The sequence below is a fragment of the Melopsittacus undulatus genome, chromosome 4 (genome assembly GCF_012275295.1).
Source record: "Melopsittacus undulatus isolate bMelUnd1 chromosome 4, bMelUnd1.mat.Z, whole genome shotgun sequence".
NCBI classification, from domain to species: Eukaryota; Metazoa; Chordata; class Aves; order Psittaciformes; family Psittaculidae; genus Melopsittacus; species Melopsittacus undulatus.
This window is the reverse complement of record NC_047530.1, coordinates 34,168,356-34,186,872: the sequence shown is the minus strand read 5'-3', so window position 1 is coordinate 34,186,872 and position 18,517 is coordinate 34,168,356. Positions and strand designations below refer to the sequence as shown.

General features: G+C 43.1%; 1 protein-coding gene across 12 annotated transcripts in view; it reads left to right on the top strand.

Moving 5' to 3' along the window:
- Positions 1-18,517, top strand: part of NRXN3 (neurexin 3) — a 962,180-nt gene that overhangs the window by 647,492 nt on the left and 296,171 nt on the right. The gene's annotated exons all lie outside the window — the stretch shown is intronic.

Sequence of the window (18,517 nt, the reverse complement as noted above, 5' to 3'; positions counted from 1 at the left end):
CCAACCTCCCAGCCACAGGCAGGGACACCTCACACTAAACCATATCACACAAGGCTTTGTCCAACCTGGCCTTGAACACCGCCAGGGATGGAGCATTCACAACTTCCTTGGGCAACCCATTCCAATGCCTCAACACCCTTACAGTAAAGAACTTCTTCCTTATATCCAATCTAAACTTCCCCTGATTTAAGTTTGAACCTCTTACCCCTTGTCCTATCACTACAGTCCCTAATGAAGAGTCCCTCACCAGCATCCCTGTAGGCCCCCTTCAGATACTGGAAGGCTGCTATGAGGTCTCCACGCAGCCTTCTCTTCTCCAGGCTGAACAGCCCCAACTTTCTCAGCCTGTCTTCATACGGGAGGTGCTCCAGTCCCCTGATCGTCCTTGTGGTCCTCCTCTGGACTTGTTCCAGCAGTTCCATCTCCTTTTTATGTTGAGGACACCAGAACTGCACACAATACTCCAGGTGAGGTCTCACGAGAGCAGAGTAGAGGGGCAGGATCACCTCTTTGGACCTGCTGGTCATGTTCCTTTTGATGCAGCCCAGGATAGAGCTGGTTTCTGGACTGCAAGTGCACACTGAAGCCAGCTGATAGTATCGTAGAATAGTTAGGGTTGGAAAGGACCTTAAGATCATCAAATTCCAACCTCCCAGCCATGGGCAGGGACACCTCACACTAAACACTGTCACCCAAGGCTCTGTCCAGCCTGGCCTGAGCACCTCCAGGGATGGGGCATTCACAACTTCCCTAGTTACTCATCAACCAGCACCCCCAGTTCCTCCTCCACAGGGCTGCTCTGAATCTCTTCTCTGCCCAACCTGCAGCTGTGCTGGGGATTGGTCCAACCCAGGTGTAGGACCCTGAATTTGTCTTGGTTGAATTTCATGAGATTGGCATTGGCCATAGTTGGTGTATGTATGTATGCATATTTTATTTGGAGACTGTGAAGGATTTTTGTTTAACTTGTTTTCTGATATCAGCTGAAGTGTACATGTTGACAGAAATAATTAATGATTTCCTGGCCTATGTATATTTTTTTCTAATCCCTAAGGTACAGTTGGAAAAACTTGCAGCTCATGGCTTACATGCAGCATATATAGCCAGTGTACAAGGTAATAATATGAAAATCCCCCTGAAAATATGAGAATTTACTTGCTTCCTGGCATTCCAAATTGATCATATTTGAAATGAAAGCTTAGCAAGAAAAAGTACCCCAGCCTTGCTTTAGGGTTACTGATGATGTGTTTGAGTGTTATGTTTGTGCAGAGGAGAACTTAAAACATCTTTCAAGAAGCAATGAACTCTGATTACAGAAACAAAGCACTTGTTTTTAAGAACTACTTAGTATTCAGATTTTTAATCTACTTGTGAAAACTTATGCATGACTGAATGGGCAGAAACTAATAGATAGCATTCAGAGAAGAATTAAGGATATTCATAGATAATTTGTAAGCAGAAAAAGTTCTGCATAAAGTCAGTAAGAAAACCTTGATGAATCATAGCAGTAATGCATGGTGATTTTTTCAGGAATCAGTCTGAAAACAGTTCACAGACTAATACCACCAAGCATCAGCCAAACACATGCGAGTAATGTGTGGATTGGTGAGCTGGCAGCTCTTGGCAGAACTTGGTGGTTTTCATGATGAATATTTCTACTGAAAAATTATTCAAGTAGGTGATTCAAGTAATGTAGAGATATTCCAGCTGCTCCATTCAATGAGCTGGCTTCATTTGGAGCTCAGCTCTGATGCCTCTATACAAATACCTGTAGTATTGGGAACAAACGAGATCTGTGCATGTCTACAGGGATATAATATAATTGGTATCACAGAAACATAGTATGGTGGCTCCTGTGACCAGAGTGTTGGAATGGAAGGTTACAGGCTCTTTAGAAAAGAGAGGCCTGGCAGATGGTGAGGAGGACTTGCTATTTATGTTAGGGATAGGCTGGAGAGTATGGAACAGGTGATCAGTTAACAGAGAGTCTGTGGGTCAGGGTTAAATGGAAAACAGCGATGCGGGACACTACTGTAAGGATCTGCTACAGACTGCCTGATCAAGAGAACTCTGTGGATGAAGCACCCTATAGACAGGAACAACCTCACGCTCACAGGCCCTCGTCCTCATGGGGGACTTCAACCACCCTGATATCTGTTGGAGGGATGGTCTGGCCCGGCACAACCAGTCCAGGAGGTTCCTTGATTGTGTGGAAGACAACTTCCTTCTGCAAATAGTAGAGGAGCTGACAAGGAGAGGTGCCCTACTTGACCTTGTGCTCACCAACAGGGAAGGGCTTGTTGGAAATGTGATGCTCCAGGGCAGCCTTGGATGCAGCAATCCAGAGATGGTTGAATTCAAGATCCTCAGGACAGTGGGAAGAGCATGCAGCAAGCTCACTGCCCTGGAGTTCAAGAGAGCAGACTTTGGCCTCTTCAGGAACCTGATTAGTAAGGTTCCATGGGATATAGCCCTAGAGGATGGGGGGGGCCAAGGCTGTTGGTTGATATTCAAGGATCACCTGCTACAAGCTCAGGAGTGTTGCATCCTAACTAGAAGGAAGTGCAGCAGGAGGGTCAGAAGACCTCCTTGGATGGATAAGGAGCTGCTGAGGAAACTTTGAAGGAAAAAAGAGGCTTATAAAAGGTGGAAGCAAGGACAGGTGGCCTGGGAAGAATACAGGGATGTTGTCTGGGAAGCTAGGGACAAGGTTAGGAAAGCTAAGGCCCAGTTAGAATTAAACTTGCCTAGGGATGTTAAAGATAACAGGAGGGGATTCTGTAGGTACATTGTGAATAAAAGACAGACTAGGGACAGCGTGGGCCCTCTCTGGAAGCTATCAGGAGAACTGGGTGCACAGGATTTGGAGAAGGCTGAGGTTCTGAATGACTTCTTTGCCTTGGTCTTCACTGACAAAGGCTCTGACCACATCACCCAAGTCTTGGAAAGCAGACACAGGGACTGTGAAAATGAAGGCCTTAGGCCCACTGTAGGTGAGGAATAAGGTTCAAGACCATCTTAAATACCTGAACATACAAAAGTCCATGGGCCCTGATGAAATCCATCCGCGGGTCCTGAAGGAGCTGGTGAATGAAGTTGCAAAGCCACTGGCCATCATATTTGAAAAATCATGGCAGTCAGGTGAAGTTCCCGATGAAGTTCTCGGGGTGTTGGTCAATATGAAAATGAACATGAGCCAGCAGTGTGCATTTGTAGCCCAAAAAGCCAACTGTATTCTGGGCTGCATCAAAAGGAGAGTGACCAGCAGGTCCAAAGAGGTGATCCTGCCCCTCTACTCTGCTCTCGTGAGACCTCACTTGGAGTATTGTGTGCAGTTCTGGTGCCCTCAACATAAAAAGGAGATGGAACTGCTGGAACAAGTCCAGAGGAGGACCACAAGGACGATCAGGGGACTGGAGCACCTCCTGTATGAAGACAGGCTGAGAAAGTTGGGGCTGTTCAGCCTGGAGAAGAGAAGGCTGCGTGGAGACCTCATAGCAGCCTTCCAGTATCTGAAGGGGGCCTACAGGGATGCTGGTGAGGGACTCTTCATTAGGGACTGTAGTGATAGGACAAGGGGTAAGAGGTTCAAACTTAAATCAGGGGAAGTTTAGATTGGATATAAGGAAGAAGTTCTTTACTGTAAGGGTGTTGAGGCATTGGAATGGGTTGCCCAAGGAAGTTGTGAATGCTCCATCCCTGGCGGTGTTCAAGGCCAGGTTGGACAAAGCCTTGTGTGATATGGTTTAGTGTGAGGTGTCCCTGCCTGTGGCTGGGAGGTTGGAAGTAGATGATTTTAAGGTCCTTTCCAACCCTAACTATTTTGTGATTCTACGTCATTAAATTTTGCAGTATGCAGTCAAAAAGGATGAAGTCAATGGGTATCTGTAGTGATAATCTAGTCCTTAAAATGAGGAATGGGGCATTACTGGTTTTGCTACTCCCAAACTAAGAAAATCTGCTTTGTACTATCTTAGAGATAGCTTTGGCTGCAGTGATCCTAGTATTGTGGAGTTTGGAATCTGGCTGAGTGCGCTGGATGTTGGTACTAAGACAAAGGTTTCATATTTCAGAAGAGCAGACTTCAGCTTGCTCAGATCTCAACTGGGAGGGATTCTGTGGGAAGCTTGCATGGAGGATAAAGGAGTTAGTAAGAACTGGGAGGTGGGGCTCTCCTGGAAACACAAAAGCAGTTTATCATCTTTAACGGTAAGGGAAGTAGTTGGAGCAAGAGACCTCCTTGGCTTGACTTGGAGCTTCTGAGCCTGCTCAAAACCAGGAGAGAAGCTTACCAGAGATGGAGAATCATATGAATACCCATTGAGAAGAAGAAGGGCAGTGTCAGGGTGTGCTGTGATGCAGTCAGAAGAGCAAAAGCTCAGCTTGAATTAAAACTGTCCAGAGATGTCAAGAACTACAAGAAGAGGTTCTTCAGGTACATAAGAAACAAGCAGAAACACGAGGAAAATACTGCTCCACTGTTAAGCAGGAGGGGTTTATTAGTCACTATCAGTGCTGAAAAGGCAGGGGTTCTCAGCACTTTCTTCACCTCTGTCAGTACTGTTGGACCACAGGCCTTGGGGTCAAAAATTCAGGGTGATGCAAACACAGACATACCATCAGTTAAGGACAAGCTGGTATGTGACCTTGGTTGGTATATCATATTACAGGAGCTTGACCTCTACAAATTGATGGGCCATGACAGTATGTATCTGAGAGTGTTAAGACAGCTGACTGACATTATAGGACCATTTTCTATAATCTTTGAGAAGTTATGGGGATTGGAGGTTGTCCCATAAGACTGGAAGAAGGCTCATGTCACCCCTATCTACAAGAAGAGGATCCAGGAAACTGTAGGCTCATCAGTCTTACTTCAGTCCCTGAGAAAGTTATTGAACAAATCCTGGGGGGCATTGCAAATCAAATAAAGCATGTTATTGAGGAAAAATCATCATAGCCTCACCAAGGGCAGATCGTGCTTGGCAAACCTGATTGCCTTCTACAGCAAAGTAACTCACCTGATAGATTTTGGGTGAGTGGTGGATGTTGTCTCCCTGGATTTCTCCAGGGCTTTCAGTATGGTTTCCCACAACTTGCTCTTAGAGAAACTGACACGCTATGGTTTAGACAAGTGGTCTGTGCGATGGGTAGGAACTGGCTGACCAGCTGCACCCAGAGGGTGGTTGGTGGAAAGCTCCTTTTCAAACTAGCAGCCTGTCACAAATGGTGTCCCTCAGGGATCCATGTTGGGACAGACACTGTTCAGTGTCTTCATGAATGATCTGAAAGATGGGTACACTGATAAAGTTTGACAATGATACCAAGATGACTAGGGAAGTGGACACTTCGTAGGAGAGAGCCACCTTGAGGAATGACCTGGATAGGCTGGAATGAAGTTCAACAAGGACAAGTAAGGTCGTGTACCCGTGAAAACATAATGCAGGACTGCAGCACAAACTTTAATCTACCCAACTGGGAAGCAGCTCTGTGGAAAGGGACCTGGGGGTCCTGGTGGACAACAAGAGCAATATGAGCGAACATTGTGCTGCTGCAGCAAAGAAAACTATCAAGATGCTGGATTACATCAACAATGGCTTCACCAGCAGGGATAAAAATGGCATTAGCCCACTCTACTCAGCCCCTGTCAGGCCACACTTGGAACACTGTGTTTAGTTTTGGTCATTGCTATAAAAAGAGTTGTAGACAGGCTGGAGAGGGTTCAGAGAAGGACCACAAAGATGATCAAAGAACTGGGAAGCCTGCTGTATGTGGAAAGCCTGAGAGGACTGAGTTTGTTCAGCTTGGAGAAAAGAAGGCTCAGGAGAGACCATATAACCATGTTCTGCTATTTAATGGGTGGCTACAAAGAAGATGGAAACTCCTGTTTTACAAGGAGTCACATAGAAAAAGCAAGGGGTAATATGTAAAAGCTACTCCCAGGGAGATGACCACTGGACACAAGAGAAACATTTTTCACAATGAGAATAATCAGCCATTGTAATTGTATCACCAAGGAAGTGGTGGATTCCATGAGGTTGTTTACTTCTAAGGTTCAGCAGGACAGGGTGATGGGCCATCTTGTCTATACCATGCTTTTGCCAAATAAGGTTGGACCAGATGATCTTTGAGGTCCCTTCAAAACTGGTATTCTGTGACTGCACAGAAGTGACTCCTTGTCTTGACTGTGGAAAGTAATTAAAATTCCTTTGTAGAGAGAGAAGTTTCCTAGCCCCAGAGGGAGGTTGAGTAGGTCCGTCAGGGTGACAGGCATGGAGTATGTAATTATACTTTACTGCAAGTACACTTCCTTTGAAACCATTCCTATCACTTGCTTGAACCTCTAATTCTAGTGTATCCACCCAAACTCTGTGATGTGGCTATACTTATAGTAGCCTTACAAGCTGATGCAAAAGGCTGTGGAAAAGCTGAGGAGTTCTTGTTGGCTGGAGGATGTCAGCTGTGTGTTCTGTCCCTCACAAGTAAGATTTTGTTTATTTAAAGTGTGGTAGAGATGGGCCCACATATGAGTTTTGTCATGCTAAGTGTAGAGGTGATCTAGATTGATATAAACAATTCCTTGTAATTTCCAAGGTGCTATTAAACAGAAGTGCAAGTTATCCACTGCATCCCATAAGCTTGCATATAGCCTGGTTTAGGACTATTGTGTTTGGCCATCTTGCTTTGGAGTGAGTTTTTGCTGTGTAGTAAGCTAATTCCCTTCTTCAACAATACACTTATTTTGAAAGTAGGAATGAAATATAAAAGAAAACCCACCTCGCCAAGGTAAGTACACCCAGTAGCATGTAATGTCCAATAGTTCTCCTGGGCTAAGGCTACGGTCCTTGTTTGGGGGTTGAAGCAGCTGTGAGAGAAGTTTCCCACCTCTCACAGCAGCTATTCTCTGGCTGTTAGAGGTCTGAATCCTGTGGGTGTTGTTCTGGAAAGTAAAGGTTGCTCCAGGATTTCAGTAATCCTTTGTTATGATTTAGTATCTCTGTGTGGTTTCTGGTACAAGAGCCAGAAACCTGGTTTTGGTATTTCTCTTGAACAGCAATTAAAGCTACACACAGAACTGTACTCCAACTTTCTTCCCTGCCATAGATTCATTCTTTCTTCATCCTCCATGTTATGAAACTAGGGGGTTAAATTTGATGTAACTTATAAGGCTTCCCAGATTTCTTAAAAGGAGAGAAATAGTCAGCTGATGCCTGAAAGAAGGCAATGCACAGCTTCTTGTCCTCTGACAAGCCGCACTAGACTTGTTCAACGCTAGTTGCTTGGATGCTGCCATAAAGGGTTGTCAGTATCTAAAAGAACAAGTTGGTGGTTGATATTAGATTCCATCAACATCAGATTTGATGACACAACTAAAATACTTATAACTGAACAGGGAGAGTTGATTGAGGTGGAGATGATAAAGCTGAACAGAAAGTTGCATATTAGTGAGGAGGCAGACTGCTATTTAGGCTGAGTGGACAAATGCCATTAACTGTTGGTCTCATTTGCAGTTGGTGTGCAGATTCCAGTCCTTTCATGCACTGAATGAATCACTCATGCTAGCAGATTTTGCAGCATGCATCCTCCTGAGACTCTGGAGTCTGTATGTGTTTGCTCGCGTTAGTGTGACGACTCCTCTAGCAACAGCACAGGTGCACATCACAGTACCAGCCTGTGCACTGGATGTCTTTTGCTCAGATTTTCCTGTAGTGCCTGAATAAAACTTATAGTGTTTCTAAATGTTCAGCTATTAAGTTACACTCCTGTGGCTTGCAGTATTGTATTTAAAGATGTCACGGATGTTGGCTTTGGCATTAATTGTTTTCCAAATCAATGGAGTTTAGTAATGATGTGCTGATGAAACTTGTTTTGGAAGCTTTAGCATGGGGTAGATAATTTATTAGTGTCTGTGAGCTCTCTGAGACATTTTCCTTCTCTACATAACCCCTGTGCTGTTCCAGGTTGCCAGGTGTACCTCACTATGCAGCATCCCTCTGCACACACATGACTCTGTGCGCTTGACTGCTGAAAACCTCAAGTTGTTGCAGTCAGGGGCCTTTGTGTTCCTGGCATGGTTTTGCTCAGTGGGTCTAGAATTTGAAGCATTGTTCGACAATTCAGATATGGGTTGCCTAGACAAACTGTAGGAGTTTGCTTTAATCCTGAACTTAAGCAACCTGACCCCTGACATGTGCAGTTTTGCTAGGGTGCTTCAAGCAGAGTGCATGGCCCCCTCTTGCAGAGGCCAGTGGTTCTCCCATCTTGTAATGCCAATGTTCGCTGAAAATGAAGTGCATTAGTAAAAATCAGTGTATCACTGTCCTCTGCAAGCTTTCCCAGTTATATTAAACTGCATCCAGTTCTGTGGCACAGACTAATGTGCTCTTGGAGTCTTTTGAATTTGTACCTTGGCTGTTTCATTTTAATTTGTGAACCAAATTAAATGGAGGAGTTCAAAGGCAAAGGTCTCTTCAGTGCTGTTTCTCTCTATTTTTTATCAAGTTGGAGACCTCACACAATGTTGCAAAACAAATTGCACGCGAAGTTTTTATTTAAGACCATCTGTTTTCCTGCTTAGATTTCATGATTGCACAATTCTCACTGCTGTGCCTATAGAAGGGTTATAGACATTGCTGAAGATGTATTGGCTTAATTAGGACTTTGAAGCTCATTTCCAAAGGTACCAGTGTGAGGCTGTTGCTTAATATCGAATGCTATTCTGGCATCTGTATGATGCTGAAGGTGAAAAAGAAAAATGTGCAAGCCTTAGAAAGGAGGGGCAGGAGGAAAGGCAGAACAAGTTCAGAGTAGCCAGTCCAGCATTGCCCCTTTTAATGTATTTCTAGCATGTGGTCTTGAATGTCACATCACATGCTGCTAACAAAAAAAAACCCTAAAAAAAACCCCACAAAAAACACTTTGTCATTCAAACTGCAATTTCACAGAATCACAGAATCATAGAATAGTTAGGGTTGGAAAGGACCTTAAGATCACCTAGTTCCAACCCCCCCTGCAATGGGCAGGGACACCTCACACTAAACCATGCCACCCAAGGCTCTGTCCAACCTGGCCTTGAACACCGCCAGGGATGGAGCATTCACAACTTCCCTGGGCAACACATTCCAGTACCTCACCACTCTCACAGTAAAGAATTTCTTCCTTATATCCAATCTAAGCTTCCCCTGTTTAAGTTTGAACCTCTTACCCCTTGTCCTATCACTACAGTCTCTAATGAAGACTCCTCTCAGGCATTCTTAAATGCCTCCTTTCAGATACTGGAAGGCTGCTATGAGGTCTCCATGCAGCCTTCTCTTCTCCAGGCTGAAGAGCCTGAACTTTCTCAGCCTATCTTCATACGGAAGGTACTCCAGTCCCCTGATCATCCTCATAGCCACCTCACAAGTATGTCAAGGTCCCTCTGGATGGCATTGCTTCCCTCCAGTGTATCAACCAAGCCACACAGCTTGGTGTCATCAGCAAACCTGCTGAGGGCGCACTCAATTCCATTGTCCATGTCACTGACAGAGTTGTTGAACAAGACAAGTCCCAACACTGATCCCTGAGGGACACCACTCATTACTTGTCTCCAAGTGGACACAGAGCCATTGACTACAGCTCTTTGTGTGCGGCTATCCAGCCAGTTCTTTATCCACCGAGCTGGTCCACCTATCAAATTGATGCCTCTCCAATTGGGAGACAAGGATGTCGTGTGGGACAGTACCAAACGCTTTGCACAAGTCCAGGTAGATGACATCAACTGCTCCACCCCTGTCCATCAGTTCCATGTCCATCAATTTCCTATGCTTATTTTTATCTTCTTCTTCTACTTGAGAGTTGTTTAAGGTCTTTGAGTGGTTTTGCACATTTTAAATCTTTGCAAGCAGTTACATCCACAGTGTGTTGAGCCAAGCTTTTTCCTTTCCTGAGCCCTGTGGCCGCTCTGTTTTCTTTGTCCCTTGACATGGTTTTGTGTAAGCTACTTATTTAATCTTTTTTTTCTTATTTCCCCCTTGCCTCTGTGTTTCTATGAATAATAAAAGCATAATTACATTTGTTCTCTTTTTGCACTGTGCTCTTCTGTTTACAGATACAAGCCACTGTAAGAACCAAATGTTTCTGTGGGTGTACAAGACAACGTTTCTTGTGCTATGTAGCAGGTACAAACCTGTGTTCCATTGTGTGGAACTTCCTCCCTGCTCACAGCTAAGATGATTTGGATAGTTTACATAATGATGCTCTGTGCTGTAACTTCTTGTTGAAAAATAGCCTGTCCTGTTTACCTCTGAAGAAATGCTACACTTTATTCACTGCTTAGAAAAATGCTTCAAAAACATACCCAGCTTATTGCTTAGTGTAGACCTGTCTGTATGTGTAGCCCTTTCTGGGCATTGCAATTAGCTTAAGCCAGTGTTAAAGAACAAGCAGGGAAACAAAAGTGGTTTGCTGCAGCCACCATGACCCAGTACAAGTGGGCTGTGAGTCATGAAGTGCTGGGCCAGTCTGGTGCTGTGCTTTTCCTGATGCTCCCTGGTCAAGAAAAACAATGCAGAATATGAAGTCAAATATTTCCTTATTTGATAGTGGTTCCTTGCACAAATGAGTTCCTTGAGTCAGCAGCTGCATAATTTGTTATGAAGCTGCCTTATGCTAGCCATTTACATCTGTGTATATTGGGTGGGATAGGGAACCATTATTGCTCTGTCTTGGCTTGGTGTGTCATGTCAGGCAACTTGGTGCAAAATTATCACAGGCTGTGCATCTGATGTATTTCCCTGGTGCAAGGCACTGACAAGTAAGTCAGTCACTGGCAGCACAGTGTCTCTCTTAGTTTCATTACATCCTTGGCTCTGAAAGCCTGCAAGCTCAGCAGGGAGCTTAAATGGAGATTTCAAATGCCTGAAGCCTGTCCTTTGTAGACACTGAGCCACTAAATGTAACCATGCCCAATTTGATGCAATCAGTGCTCTCAAGCTCAAGAGGGGTCAAGAGTGGAAGTGGAATGTACAGGAATGGCATGTATGGGTGGCTAGTGCTGATGGATGGAAAAAGGAAGAAAAGAGGGTTTTTTAAAAAAATGCAGGGGCAGCTGATTGGTGAGTTACCTTAAGAGTGTGTGCTGGGCTGAAAAATTGGGCATGAGACGCCAAGGAAGATGAGCTGTGGGATTGCTGGGATTAGAATGGCATCTGTGGAAAGGGAAGGTTAAATAGGCATAGAAGGAGATGGCTGATATTGTTGCAAGAAAAGTAAGAGAAGAGAGTTTGCTTTTAGGGGATGAAGGGGGGCACTCAGTTTTCTTTTGCCTTTTGTATTCTTCCCTGAGAGGGATGGAAGGGATTGTTTCTGACTAGAAGGTAGGCGCTGCCAGGTGTGGGTGCATGTGGAGGACATCAAGAAAGGCCTCTGCCTTCTGAAAGTGAGACACCTAATACATTTTAGAGTAAGAACTAGACTGGAGTAAAAAAGGCATGTTACACTTCAAGCAACAGGTATGTAGCCCATGAAAGAAAAGGCTGGCTTTGCTGGGCTCTGCTCTAGTAGCTCCCACTTCTTATTTCTCTGTTAGTTATGTTTGTAAATATGAAGGGTCCAATAAGTTCTAAGTATTATTATGGATACTAAAATTGACCACAAAACCTGATACAGAGAAAAGTAAAGCATGGGCATTTAGCTACATAAGCAAAGCAGTTCCTGACATCTCATTGACTTAACATATGTCACCAAACAGAAACTGCAGTAGTTATGCTGAAGTAGATGTTATCTAATTGAGTTTTAAAATTGGGTGGTATTTGTCTTGGAGACAGCTGTAGCTCATCAGGGGAGAAATGGTTTATTTGAGTAAATGTGTATGCCAGGACATTGAAATCAATGGTTATTTACCTGGTAATGAATAACTGTGATGAGCTAGTGGAATCTGGTATGGAAAGTTTTATAACAGGCTTAAAAAAATAGTAATACTGGTCTGTTAGAGACGTTAATGTTTTGTTTTGCAGAGCTGTGATTCTGACCTCAGGTGCCTGGCATGTCTGTGCTGTGAAGGCTCTATTTTGAAATTCAGCATATGGTCCCAGCAGTATATCCCTGCCATGTGGCCCAGTAGCACCAAGGGCAGTTATGTATGGGGAAATTGCTGCTCCCTGCACTTGTGTGTGTCAGGAGACCAAGATCTTTTCATGGAAATGCAGTGGAACAGAGCTTGCAAGCTCATTACCCAATTTTTATACAGTCTGGAGAGCACAAGCTTTGTTATCAACCAAAATAGACTCCAGCTAACTGGTATCTTACCTATATCTCTGCATAATGCTCTATGCAGCATGTGAGAAATGTAGTAATGGGAGGAAATGTTGTTTCTAAATACCAGAGTGGGTAATGCTGTGGTAGGAAAACTCATCTTAATTTTCTTTCAGCCAGTATCATCAAGTTGCTCCTGTTATGGGGAACGTATGCTTCCTCAGGGGTATTACTCAACTGTTGGAACAAGTTTATACATTCCCAGGTTAATGACATAATTTAAGTAACTGTGGTATTTTCTTCTTTTTGTTCCTGAATTTCCTGCCTTTTTGTGTCAAGAATAATCTTGTTTCCACAACACACTGTATTTCAGTGTCTGATACATTTCTGTGTAGAAAAGCAAGCAGTCATCAGAAATATCTAACGCCAAGTTTAAAACCTGTTTGGTTCAACTTGTTGATAACAGCTAATTGAACAAAGTGAAAGAGAGCTAATAACCTGTTGTTTATCCATACCATAGAGGTAATTCTTGCTCAGGAGGCCACCAACTTCCCTCGTTCTTATTCTGCACGTGCCAGTTGCCTTCAGATATGCATAGAGTGATGCCCTGTCTCTGGGCATTGTCTGGCCTCTTACTGAAAGGTTCAACGAAAGTGCAAAGTGCAGAGGAGGTTTCTGTGCAGTGTAGCTTTTTTTTTTTCTCTGAAGATCTGGACTGAAATTTGCATGGTTGACTCCTCAAGGTTTGTTTTATGGGTTTCTTAAAGTGTAATGTTTCACAACACAACTCATGATTTTTTATTTTAATTTTACTGGGGGGGGTTGATTTTGTGTCGTGGTGGTGTTTTTTCTTGCAAGCCTGCATATAATAATTTTGAAAATGTAAACTGGACCTCAAATAATCATTAGTATGTCATCCTTTTGCAGAGCTGTCTTAGACTGGGAGCTATTTCCAAGATAAGAAGTCGATGTAAATCCCTCTCAATAACTGTTTACTCTCAGGGAGACTTCTCAGCTGGAATGTTGTCAAAGGAGCATTAAAGCAATTTTCACATAATCATACCATTGACTGTCTATAGCTTGTATGTGGCAGGGAGCTGGAATTGTGTAGCAGTTAGCATGCAGTCAGTTTGCTATCAATGGACTGTCCTGAGCAAAGTCTTGGACAAGGTATGAGTCGTCAAAGGTTTGAAAACAATGAAAGGCTTCTGAGAAAGTTTTGGGTGAATTTTGGTTGTGTATTTTGGTGTGGATTCAATGTTCTTTTTGTTTTGAACAAAAGGAGAAATGTGTGTCTGTGGTGCACTGTAAATTCATTCCCAATATACCTGGAAGTTCATAGAATCATAGTGTAGTTAGGGTTGGAAAAGACCTTAAGATCATCCAGTTCCAACCTCCCTCACACTAAATCATGTCACCCAAAGCTCTGTCCAACCTGGCCTTGGATATGCAGGGATTCTGTGGTTCTACAATGGTTGATTCAGCTACTGCATTAAATAAATAAACAAACAGATTTTTTAAAAAAGCACACATCTTAGAATCATAAAATAGTTCATGACATTAGAATCACAGAATAGTGAGGGTTGGAAAGGACCTTAAGATCATCTAGTTCCAACCCCCCTCATGGGCAGGGACACCTCACACTAAACCATATCACCCAAGGCTTCATCCAACCTGGTCTTGAACACTGCCAGGGATGGAGCATTCACAACTTCCTTGGGCAACCCATTCCAGTACCTCACCATCCTCACAGTAAAGAATTTCTTCCTTATATCCAACCTGAACTTCCCCTGCTTTAAGTCTGAACCTCTTACCCCTTGTCCTATCACTACAGTCCCTAATGAAGAGTCCTCTCAGGCATTCTTCATACAGGAGGTGCTCCAGTCCCCTGATCATCCTCGTGGCCCTCCTCTGGACTTGTTCCAGCAGTTCCATGTCCTTTTTATGTTGAGGACACCAGAACTGCACACAGTACTCCAAGTGAGCCCTCACGAGAGCAGAGTAGAGGGGCAGGATCACCTCCTTCGACCTGCTGGTCACGCTCCTTTTGATGCAGCCCAGGTAAGAGCTGGCTTTCTGGGCGTAAGTGCACACTCCTGGCTCATGTTCATTTTCTCATTGACCAACACCCCCAAGTCCTTCTCCTTAGGGCTGCTCTGAATCTCTTCTCTGCCCAACCTGTAGCTGTGAAGTCCTGAAATCACTTTATATTCTGTACTACATAGAGTGAGTTTTTCTCAAAATGACTGAACTACAGCTACATGTAGGGAAGCAGCTTTTTTTGTGAGATGTACAGCAACAATTTATTCAACTGAAATGTTTTAATAACAACATGATATTATTGTGTCTTGTTTGAGTTCAAAAGTAATCCAACTCTGGTTTTGTGCTGATGAAGGCATCAGGATGTTGTTCTGTGACAATGTAAGCAGCCTTGAGTGAAAGCTCTGCCTCAAGCTTCTGGTATTTAGCAGGTCCTGCTATTGGAATTCAGGTGAAATGATGGTGTTATCTGTGTGAACTTAGCCAGAAGTGAACAGAGCCCTCCATATAGCCACTTTTCAGGTTTTTAGATGGATCAGAACTCTGAACTGGTCCCTTTGCCTTTTGATGGGCACAACTGTGGGGGGTCTGGAGAGCTGAGGATTGTGCAGTGTTGGGGGGAGAGTGAGACCACCACAGCTCAAAGTTGTCATCTCATGCTTTTGGAGAACATTGACCTAATGGTTTGTTACCGAGGCTTGGTTTTACAAAATGAGACAATTAGTTGATAGTTATGAAGAGCCTCTTATAAGACAAAAGCCCTGAGGTATTCTCCTTATCTGTAAAGAACACATTATTTCTGTGAATGCTGTTTCCAGCTTATCCACTGATTATCTTGACTGGCCTGACTGTCTTGGGCTCATCAAGGTTAGGGTCTGACTTATAACAGTCATTTGCCCTCACAGACAAAGCCACTGCCAATGCAGTGTAATGTCACTATGGGAACATGTCACTCATTCATGAGATGTTTGGGGATATCTTTTTAGAGCATTGATTTTGAGTTCCTTTTCACAGTGGGGTTTGTAATATGTGTATGTGTATGGTAAAAACACTTCTGTGCGTGAAGGAACACATAAATCTTTTGAGGAAAATGAACTAAAAACTTAGCTCTCATGGTCCTTGTGAGCTTTGCTTTCTGGAATTTCCCTAGTCCTGCAAAACCAGGACAGTCCTTCCATCATGTGGGTGGAAAGCCCTTATTAGATCAGTGGAGATGTCAGCTAACTCCCTGAAAACACAGCTGTAGACATGTACTCAAATATATACATGAACACAGTCTGAAGAAATTATTTTACATTTAATGCTGGGTGACTCTGTGGCTTGAGGTATGGAATAGCAGACACATCTGAACAGTTTCTGTTAACTTTAATAAGATGAAGAGTATTTTATGTTAAGCTCTAGCTCATAGGGGGAATGAAGCTATTAGTAGGAGTTAACCAGTGGGTTAACAGAGACACTGTGGAATATCTGGTACTGGCAACCATCAAAGGTGGGACATCAGAGTGGATGGAGTGCAGAACTGGCACAGAATGCCTCTTTTTCATATGTGGCAATTAAAAACTATCATTAATAATGACTTTGGTATTACTGCAGTGGTGGTTCAAATAACACCTAGCAACAGCTTGATTTATTACATGCATTAGAACAAAGATGTTACTTGTGCCAGAGAATCCAAAGTCTAGTTCTAAAACAAGAAACAGATTGGGGATGAAAGATCAAATAAAACCAGGCTTCAGCTCAGTACTCAGTCCAGTTCAGAGAAAGATTTCATGAAGGTGCTGAAATTCCTACAATGGCTGCCATGAATAAGTTACACTTACCAGTCTGTATAAACTATGTGATATGAGGCACTTAGGGTGATTGAATTGGTGGCAGAAAATATAGAATATATGAAGACTTTGGCAAATACTGTTTCATTCAGCTGCTGAAGCTCTTCTGTACAAGATGCAAGGTGACTCACTTGAGCAAGGAATTGTTCTTAATGTGAACAAAAATATCCAGAAATCTGTTTCGAGATTGTAGTGATTGTAAATACCAGTAGTCTGGGTAAGTTTTCTTAATAGAAGTTAATCCTGGATTTACTGATACTTGCTCACCTCTTCCTGAAGTATGTAATCTTTCATTAGTCTTAAATTCAGTCTTCTTAGTATGCATAAAAAGCTAATTCCAAAAGATAAAGTTACAAGGAATATTACTCAAGGGACTCAGGTGAATAAAAATACTGCTTATTAAACAGATCTAGGTGGTCTTATTTGCTTTAATCATGAGGTCTATTGAACATAAACTGAAGACAGAATTAAGATTTAGTGAGGGAAAAAATAAACTCTCCCAAGTGAGGCTTCCCTTGGGAAAATGTTTCTTGTTGATCCAAATTCTTTTGCTGCACTTCTTGCTTTCTACTTCTCTGTGAAGGTTTCTGTTAAGAACTGGTTCTGGACCTGGGAGGACAGCAAGTATTTCAAAGCCTAGATTGCCACTTGAAAATTCTGGAAATTTATACTAGAGTTGAAATGTAAAGATTGCGGAAATGCACTGAATTACGGAGGACTTGTAGCTTTTGGGATCTGACAATCCTCTGTCTATAGCAAAGTCGTGAAATATTTCATTAGTTGTATCAGCAGTTGGATACTGTAGTACCATAACATGTTTGGTCTCAAATTAGGACTCATACCTGTGGATTACATTTGTCAGCTAGTAAAGGATGGGAATGATCCCATCTTTCCATTGGAAGTTATTTTGCATTTTAACTGTGCCATATGTATGATTGAGTACTGTGGTGCCTGAGTGTGTCATACCACACTGAAGTCAGCTGGGAGCTTGCCAGGTTGCAGATGTCTGTTAAGTCTGTGGAAATAATAAGCTTATGGGAGAATCTTTTGTTAGGAGGTTCATTCTTCACCTAACCGGACTGAAGGAGCCTAACTTGAGCATTAAGGTAGGTGGCTAGGCCAAAGGTGGGAGTAGTTTGATGCGTAAGATTCTGTCTGTTCATAAGCTGTATACCTAGGATCTTTGAGTTACATTAGGTACTTAAGGTTAGGGGGGTGTTTATCCCCATAGCATTTCTTATTGTGAACAGTTATGTACCTATTGGCTGTAAGGAATTTCATCCATAAAAACAGCAATAAGGTTGGAGAATCAATAGGTCCTGCCGAAGGAAATCTGAAAAATGTTTTCCCACTCTCTGCAAATGTTTGGAGGCTCCCAGTTCCTGTCTTATGCAGTGACTTCAGAGAAGTTGCTATTTCATGTGCAGCCCATCTGCCTATCAGCATTGTTCACCCTTCCCTTAGCTCAAGAGAACAATCAACCTTATTTTTGTTTTCTTCCTTGAAATAGTGTGGACAGATTGGTACTTGCTCCTAAGTTATAAATGTTTAACAACTCAAAATGAGGCTGAAGAAAAAATAAACAAGGTGACCCATAGGGAGGCAGAGGAAAAAAAAAGGGGGGGGGGAGGAGTTAGGGGAGAAAAGCCTGTTTGGTTTTTTGTTTGTTTTTTTTTTCCCAGTGAATGAAATTTAATTTGGTATTGGTAGAATGTGATGTGTGATTTGGGGGAGCAGGAGCATTTGATGGATAACCTTGTAATAGTGCCTGGGTCCTCATAGCTGTATTTAGAATGCATTGTAGAATAGGAGTAAAAAGAGAAAATGAGTGTTTAAAAAAGCAACAGAGAGAAAAAAATTAACAGGAAGCAAGATAAAAATAGGGGAAAAAATAGTATGAGAGGCAACAAGACAAAGGCTGGTAATTAAGAACAGCTAAGACTGTGTGCTTGTAGGCTGTGCAATGTGTGTGTGAAGACTGACCATGGGAGATGAGGACACCAAGGAAAAAACAAAGAAAACAGAAACAAAAGCACCAGAGTGGGAAGAGAAGTTATCTCACTTTTTCCTGACTTGTTTAGGCATTAAACCAGCCAAGCCTGTATTATTTTTCTAGCCATCCCCATTCAAGAGGGTTGACAAGAAGACTGGTTGCCTGGGCGCAGCCGTGGGTGGAGGCAGCACGACATGGGCCGGGCAAAGCAAACCTGCTGGATGCAGGGATGTAACTGAATGGAGCTCCAGCTTCGGGCACCCAGGAGCGGTAGCAGCACTCTCCCCAGGGGGCTGTAGGATAATCTTGCAAAGAGGAGGGTTGGGGGAAGTTGTCATGGAAACGGAGGCCCTGAAGGATTGACTCTGAGCAGGAACAGGCCAGCGAGGCAGCCTAAGTAGGATTTATAGCACATTATAGTGTGAGA